This window comes from Gallus gallus, chromosome 2 (assembly GCF_016699485.2).
Source record: "Gallus gallus isolate bGalGal1 chromosome 2, bGalGal1.mat.broiler.GRCg7b, whole genome shotgun sequence".
Classification (NCBI taxonomy): Eukaryota; Metazoa; Chordata; class Aves; order Galliformes; family Phasianidae; genus Gallus; species Gallus gallus.
In genome coordinates, this window is record NC_052533.1 from 108,975,495 (window position 1) to 108,982,696 (window position 7,202).

Sequence of the window (7,202 nt, forward strand, 5' to 3'; positions counted from 1 at the left end):
AAAGTGCAGCAATGATAGCACAGTAGCAAAGTCCTAGGCTCCAGCAAGTGAAGATAAACTTAAATGCAGCAGACACAGAAACAAAGTGAAGAATCTGCTTACCTTCAGAAAATCTCCAGCAAGATACTGCCGCCTCCACTACCAACTCCACCCCCTTCTGGTCACTCAGTTCATTGCATGTACCTGAGCTCTCCTGGATTGGCCCTGCCTTCCCAGCAGGTGCTCAATCACTGGTTCATGCCATGACTTAACATTTCTGCTATATTTACATGCTTTCTAAAAATAATACTACAAATCATTAAACTGAACTGAATTTAAAGAAAAGTTTTTGATGCAATAATAATGCTGTTGAAAAATATCCACTATCATTTGTAAAATTCATGACATATCTTCCTTGATGCTATTGAGAAGCTGATTTCAAATAAGGCACTACTTCCACTAATCAGATGAACAATTAAATGAGTCAAGCTATATAGAGACATCTAGTTAATATTATGTTTATCTTTTATTAATAAGCAGAGAAAAACCCAGCCAGCTGTACTGTTGCCGAAGATAAAGAGTAGATAGTCAGACTGTGCAAAGTTGCATCATTATCAGCAGTTAATACCAAACACTATCAGTCATTTTAAGTTAGTCATCTTTTGAGCGGTCACCATTTTAGGAAATTCTAAATAAATTCCCTTGCCTTTATTATTTCTTTGGACAAATAGGGAGGAATTATTAAAAATCACCATTTACAGCTATTACCTAATCTTTCAATTTTGTGTCCTGTTGAACAGTATGTTTCCTACGTACTTCATGATAGAGATAACCATTTCTAACCTCTGAAATAATGTGCATAATAAGCAAAATTTGACACACTGTTACATTTGTTAATGGTCCATGTTTTAAGCCATCATTACAAATGCCTGAAGCTTCCTAATTAATGAATATGCAATTAAAGTCTAAAATAATGAGCACAATAATTAAGAAAGAATCTTTATCTAACTTGTCTGAGTTCAATGAGAACTGTTTGCAATGATTATAACAGACAGTCCAGATACAATTTAATTACTTTATTACAATCTTTAAAGATCTTCCAGGGTAACAGTATTATAAAGTTACTAAAAGTCATACAAAATTCAGGATTTCTCTTTGAGGATTTATATTTTAATTGACAAAGAAAATGGAGAAATATATATCTAAAAGTTTTCCTGTAAGCATGATTCTTCTTGCTTGTTAATAACAATTTACAATTAAAAAAAAAAAATCCACACATTTTTTAAAAACTTACAGCTGTTTTTCATTTTTATTTAGATTGCAAAAGCAGAGCTGGGAAATACTTGCTTCTGAGGTAAGAGATGTCAGCAGTGATGGGACTTATCCTTTCTTCTGAAATAAGATCTTCAGCAATATAACATAATGGTACTAGAATATAAAAGTCAATATTAACGTCTCAGGCTTTTTGCAAATACATAGACGCTTCTTAATGAGGAAAACGCAGTATTTCCTCAGGAATAATGTATTGTGGCATAGTTCTAAGGGAATAAGTTGGCAAAAGTCAGAAGAATTTCCAGCATGAATACTAGTCTCTTTTAACAACTGCTATGAGAGAATTTTGAAGTGGAGTTAATATTCAGATTTAGCTAGAGTTGACAAGTGTTGGAAACTGCTACCTAGACATAAATTCTCCAACCATTACACAAATGACAACTTCTGTTTGCAGTCCTGAGCCTCCAAAGCAATTGTGTTGTAGTGGCACAATGTGTGGATTGAACTTCGTCCAAAAGATAGTTAATTATGTCTGAGACCTATGCTTTGGTCTTCTATACCCATACAGTCTTTGTCATATTTTTCCTGCTAAATGGTGGCTGTGAGTCTTCTGGGCTGTCATTCAAGCATCATTTGGAAACTTGGTTTCCATTAAAGTTATGTATTAGATTATACTACTATTACGTAGTATTGTAATTAGTTGCATACCTCTGTGGTTCCAGCATAAGATCTGGCCATGGTTTTAGTTATAAGAGGTTTATAACATGGAGAGAATAGTATATGAATATACACAAAGAACACTAGTTTCTGTTTAAAACAAACAAACAAAAACATAATGCAATTTACTTTGTGTACAACTGTTATTTCTCTGAGGGCATGAACAGGGTGTGGAACTCCTGTTCTCCCTGTCTGAACAGGTGGCCAACTCCACATTGGCACAACCATGAGATGCAGGACCAGGTAGGATCTGTGTGAGAGAGAGCCAGGAACAACTCTGCACACCCCATCAACCATCACCAGACCTGTGCTGTATATTCTTGTTCAGATACTGTGGGACAGTCTTCCTGCCCTAAAAGGACACTGCCTCTGCCTGCCTCACCATCACTCCTAGTTTCGGGTTTTTGTTCTCTTGTGAATCAGCCCACTCTTGTGGCCCCAACCCTTTCCAAGATGTTGACTCACACACTTATCATTTTGGGTAAGGAAACCCTTTGTGTAAGAAGACGACAAGGCATGCATTCTCAAACTCAAAATTTGCTTTTCTCAGGAAGAATATTGGTTTCAAAAAAAGGACCTCTTCAAACCTTTTGCACAATACTTGATGATTCTACTCAGGAGCTCTGAGTAATGCACATTACATTGTGCAACTTGGGAGCTGTTTAGAAACAGATTGCATATATGAAATATGTGGCTTTTATACCACCTGCATTGATATAATTGCCTCTGGGCCATTGATTTCATTTTAAAAATCCATTACAAATGATTTTATAGTTATAAAGCCATATATAAGCCATGAATACAGAGGAATATCTAGCTGAATGTGTTTGTCTGTGAAAAGTAATGCTATTGTTATGAAATTTTTCAGGCTATAAGAATGATGAAGTATCAGAATCAGTACCTTCACTTAAACTTTAAGAAACCTGTCTGAATGATTTCTTTTAGAAGAAAATGACATGTAGACTTGAATTAAAATTTTTATTTACTTCATTTGCCTGAAGCAACACCTTTGCCTGCTCACTTTATATGACCTATTTCCACACGTAATTAAATGATTTCCATAAAGTCAGTGACAATATTAACATAAAAATGTATCACTGAATATGAATAAATTAATTTAGCTAACCCAAAGGAATATGGAACTGAACTGCTGTTATTCTCTGTTGTAATATACAACTATGCAATGGAGAGTTTGAGGGGACACATAGAACATCTACTTAATAAACTCCTATTTGGCATAAGCCACGAAATACCTTCAATCTTCTATAACATATTTCAGACTTGCAGAGAGAATCTATAGAGCATTATGGTCTGAAGGAGAGATCAGGGTCATCCTCACTGTCCCATATTTCTTCAGTAATAGGATACCTGCATAGTAAATACAATTTGTTTTATTAATAATTGGTTGTTTACTCAGGGGTATCAGAATGATCACCATGCAAGCATACATCCTCTCTTTTTTGCATACATTAACTTAAGACAACTCAAACTGAACAACTGTATTGAGAAATGACTTGAAGGTTTCTTGACAAGGGCTAATGATAAATGGCAATGCATTCAGTTGTGAAAAGTGGAAATGAGATGTATTTCCAATATTCATGTTAAATTTAATTTTTACATCTTCTACTTCTGCTAGAGGAAATAGAAAAGACATTAATGAAACTGACATTTAAATTGGAAAATACTGCAACAAAAGCAGAGAAAAGTGAAATGGGAATTTGAAACAGAAACTAAAATATATTCAGAAATTTGCAGACCAAAACAATTGAAAATTTAATATACCCTCCAACTCATACAAAGAAAATTGCAACACAAGAAACCAAAGAACAGTAATGTCAAGAGAGTTTTAGATACTGACTTATCTGACAGTAATGCTGGTTGACTTTTTTGCTGCTTGAATTGCAGAAACATCCATCTATATGCAACCATTCATCTCTGTGATTTTGGAAGAATTTACCTAACCTCATAGAGAAGGAAAATAGTATTTTTGTCATATTATGGATAAAGTCATAATTAAATATAACTCAGTTCTTATGCTTATATTGACTTACCTGAAAAAGGCACAATTGAGACATTGTGAGGACTGACTGATGAGCAAAACTAAAATAATGAAATGTGTGTGTTCTAGGCAAGTACTATAAGAGGTCATCAAACCAGTCTAAAAATGTTTGTTGAGGGATAGCAAGGAAGGAAATAAAGTTTCTACAAGTATATATGTACATCACTGAGGAAATTGGATAAAATTATGAAATTGAAAATTCAGGACCAAGTCAATACTTCCCAGCAAAGAAGTCTATTAAACTTTGGGAAATGTTTCTCAATAAGAAGTAATGAGATTTTCATTACCCTGGCCAACTCACATCAGATGAGCCAGTTCAATTTTACAACAGGGAATAACTGGAATGACAAGGACGAGATGACTTTAAAAACTCTTTTCCCATCCCTAGCTTTTATAACACAAAGGAAATCATCTGGAAATACAGATTGCAACAAGAAATGTCTTTATCCTAAGGGTTATGGATAAAGGTACTTTTTGGATAACATCCTCTCCTTTTATTTTACTGCACATTATTGCATATGTTTTTAAGAGAAACAATAGCATATAATTTAAAAGAAAAAAAAAACTACACAGGGGAAAGAGCAGTGGAAAAAAAATCATGCTGAACTGAATTGCACACATATATATTTAGTATTACAATCTAAAAGCTCTATTATTTGGATTGTTTTTCTTCAGTAGAAAATATTAGACAGTGCTGGCAGGAAATGAATATATTTGCATTGGAAGGGATTACAGATGCTTATTCCACCAGGCTGTTTCTTTCAAATTCACAATAAACACTCTGTTACAGTGGACAGCAAGAAAGGTATCTCCTTTTTAATTGTGTGAACTCCACGCCATCAATAATGGTATAAAGAATTTGAAATATGGAGAAGTCTGTTATGTTATTATCATTTATACCAGTTGGAATTCTAGATAGAAAGTAGATATCTGCTCTCAAAGATATTGATGGCCTATAACTTCTGTATTAGATACCATCTAATTTTCAGGTATTTAATGTGGAAAACAGATGAGATTCTCTTACATATGTTTTGGTAGTATGACCATGTGTATTCTTTCAGTAGGAAAAAGTGTGCATCCATTGTATTGTTCAGTAGCATATTTACCAAAAGTGATCTTGAGATCATATTAAATGAAAAACAATCTGCAGTGATATCTAATACTCTTTCTGATTATTATGTATCTTTCTGTATCCTTATGCTTGTCTACACGTGTATATTTTTACAAAGAGCACAAATGTATGCATAATAATCACATAATAACAGTATTTAGTTGTAAATAAATAAAGCAATGTGTCCAGTATATATATATATATATATGATATATAAATGGCTTATAAATGGCTTAGGTATATTACTAGTTTTCCACCAGTTCAACTACCAGAGTAAGGGTTTGAAAATGCTGTGGTGTGTTACAGATAAATTTATTGTTTTGTCAGTTTGTGAAAAAGTGGGTTTCATCTGCAAATATAAAGATAAATGATTTTATATTTAAGCAATGCTGTTACAGTATAACATTTGGCATAACTTTAAGCAATAATAGTCGAGAAGCACTTAAACATACCATTAGGTGTCTCCATATTCAGGACCAATATTAGATAAATATGTATTTATTCACTTTCTCTTTGCTGAATAAAATGGAAAAGAAAAGCAAAAAATGTATGAGCTACCTGGCTTACAAAAATGAAAATGAGCCTTATTTTCTCATAGGCTATTTAACAGTAAAGCTAGCCCTTAGCTGAAGAAGTCAAAAGAATATCAGATTTTTGGAAGAATGAAAAAGAAGAAGTTAATCCACCTTAGTGCAAAAGATTTGACTTACATCCTTTCCAAGTTTCTTCATCTTTTAAGCTTTTCAAAAGCTTTATTAGATCTTCTATCTGTGTAAGGTTATGATAGAGATTACTATTCTTAACATCAGTTTCTTAGTTCCTATTGGGTTAATCTTTGGAAAATGCCTACTGACATTATCAAATAGAACATGAGACACTGAGGAGATAAAACAACAGAGAAAAGTAAGAAATTCAGAGCAAAACAGCATTAAGAAAAGAAAGTACATGAAGTGATGAGAGAGCCACAGACTAGCTGCATGATGTCATTGTTATTTCTGAACTGCTTGAGTAATTAAAATTTCTAATACAAATCCTTTACAACAATAGTAAAACAAATGTGCGTAGTATCTGGTGTCTAGCATAAACTCTTGCTGTTTAGAAATCCTATAAATCTACAAGCTGTTAACCATGCATCATGCATGCATAACAATGCCCAGGACTAAAAAAGAAGTCAAAACAAAATTACAAAAGGAATTTCCATCTTCAGGAGTCTACAGGATGATTATTCATAAAGACCACAGCATAAGCCATTACTAAAAGATACTGACGTGCAGAAATCAGACCCTATAGGCAGTAAGGATATAGAGCAGGTATGTATTTATTGGTGATGCGCGTGCACCCTGGTGCAAGGGGGATCGTTCCACCTATCTTGCACACCATCAGGAGAAATTGTGCTATAGATATAGGTCGAACTAATACATAATCAATAGTTGACAGGAATTTGGATACATATTCATTACATTCCTGAGAGCCCATTAGCACGCAGTCCCTCCCCCCCTTGCACATGTGTAGTAGATCGGGATGATGAAGGCTCATAGTCTTCCTCGCGAAGGCTCATAGTCTTCCTCACTGCAAACTTCTGACACCGAAGGGGGGGCATCCCCCGAACTGGTTTCAGCTTGTCCTGTAGACATCTAATCACCTCCCTGCCAAATGTTTTTGAGCTGCTCTCCAGTCCTTATCTTTATGGCCTTCATCCTCGTTATTCCAGACCTAGTATCTGTGAAAGTGCTTGGAATCCCTTGTTCTCTAACACTCTCTACCTAAACTATCTCTATTTGCCTCTTATTTCTACTTTGTGAAGCTACTTTCCCTTTTCTTGCTGTGAGGCCCTTCTCTCTATAACTGCAGCGTCCTGTTCTCACTCTTCAATTCTACCTTTTTTCTCTTTACTCATGGACATAATCAGGAAGAATAGCTTTCTATAGGGAATTTAAATTGACTGAGATTTAGATTACCATTCTTATAGTTACATGTTCATTACACCCTTGCTCACACTCCTGTGGTTGAACTTGTTAGGAGCATATCAAATAATCTAACTTCATCATAAATATTCATAAAACC